This window comes from Cyprinodon variegatus, unplaced genomic scaffold (assembly GCF_000732505.1).
Source record: "Cyprinodon variegatus isolate N-32 unplaced genomic scaffold, C_variegatus-1.0 Scaffold27, whole genome shotgun sequence".
In the NCBI taxonomy this organism is placed as follows: domain Eukaryota; kingdom Metazoa; phylum Chordata; class Actinopteri; order Cyprinodontiformes; family Cyprinodontidae; genus Cyprinodon; species Cyprinodon variegatus.
This window is the reverse complement of record NW_015150480.1, coordinates 197,786-199,175: the sequence shown is the minus strand read 5'-3', so window position 1 is coordinate 199,175 and position 1,390 is coordinate 197,786. Positions and strand designations below refer to the sequence as shown.

Below are 1,390 nucleotides of genomic sequence, written 5' to 3'. Positions count from 1 at the left end.
TCCAACCTTCATCCATCCATCCATCCATCCATCCTTCATCCATCCATCCATCCATCCATCCATCCATCCATCCATCCATCATCCAACCTTCATCCATCCATCCATCCATCCATCCTTCATCCATCCATCCATCCAACCAGCAGCTTCAGCAGAAAAAGCAAACGTCAGGTTTAAGTGTCCTTTCTCTCCAACCATGTTTTCTGAGGGAGTCTGACCACTGGCATTGAAGAATCATTATTGCCCCCTGGTGGTCACTGATTTAACAGCAACATTTTAATAATTCAACCAACTCATTATACAATAATCCAAACGCTAAAGGAACAAAAGTGTTTCAGTCCATTTTCCCTTCATCTTGGCAGCAGCTCAGCTCGGGTATTGGCAGAGCGACGTAGCTTGAAGTCATGGATTATCTGGATCCACCAGGATGGTTCTTAATGACCTCACTTTGTAAAGTTCAATCAAATTAGCCTGTATGAGGCAGCACTGGGAATCCTGCTGCTTGCACTGGCCTTTCAGAAGCTAGGTTTCTGTTTCATCAGATGAACTCCTATTAAAACCACAAATGATCTCAGTGAGTCTGTCATCAAGGTTAGTTCCCTGACTTCTATACTGGTTCATAACCACTTCATTTCCAGGAAGGTTAGCTCTGGTTAGCTCACTTTCAGGAACTGGGAGCTGCAGAAATTTTTATTTTCTTTTCAGTGTCTCTTCCTGTTCCTTAAAGACAGGTCGATCACTTAGTGAGTGACTTTAGGAGGAGGTCATTTCATCCAACGTTAAAAATCTACCAGCCTTAAGAGTCTCTGTGTCTGGGAGAGACCAGGAAGGTTAAACAGTAATTATAGGTGATTTTTAAGTCATTCAGAGGGCACATAAACCTTTTCTTTCTCTTCAGCTTCACTGTAACCGTTTCCATAGGTCATCTATGACAGAGTAACCTGAGAACGTCTGAAGGTGGGCGCCTGTGGAGCTGACGGAGAAGTGTGGAAGAAGGACAGAACGGTACCAGAACGGTCCTCTGGGCACAGAACCCGTGCCGGTTCAGGCCATTCCATCCAGTGCACACCGGTGGTGGAGGCCACATCCTTTCAACAGTACCACAGCTGTATGGGGATGCTAGGTTTAACCTGCTAAACCCTCACAGGGGACCTTTGGGTAGATTTCTGCCCTTGAGAAACTGGGAGAACAGGATTTCTCTCTCCACATGTACTGTTAGGCACTGATGCTCAACTGTCACAGATAGTTTTGATCTATGCCCAATATTGAAGCGTGGTCTGCGCTATGTTATTCCACGTCACAACGCAAGAGGGACAATCAGGAACTAGTTGTGGGTCTAGATAAGGTCGAGGCGGTGAGGAAGTGGGGACAAGTTTGTGCGACAACGAAGGAA

The 1,390-nt window shown here is 45.8% G+C and overlaps 1 protein-coding gene across 1 annotated transcript in view; it reads right to left on the bottom strand.

Annotated features, from left to right (window-relative positions):
- Positions 1-1,390, bottom strand: part of LOC107098980 (ras and Rab interactor 2-like) — a 30,645-nt gene that overhangs the window by 26,756 nt on the left and 2,499 nt on the right. The gene's annotated exons all lie outside the window — the stretch shown is intronic.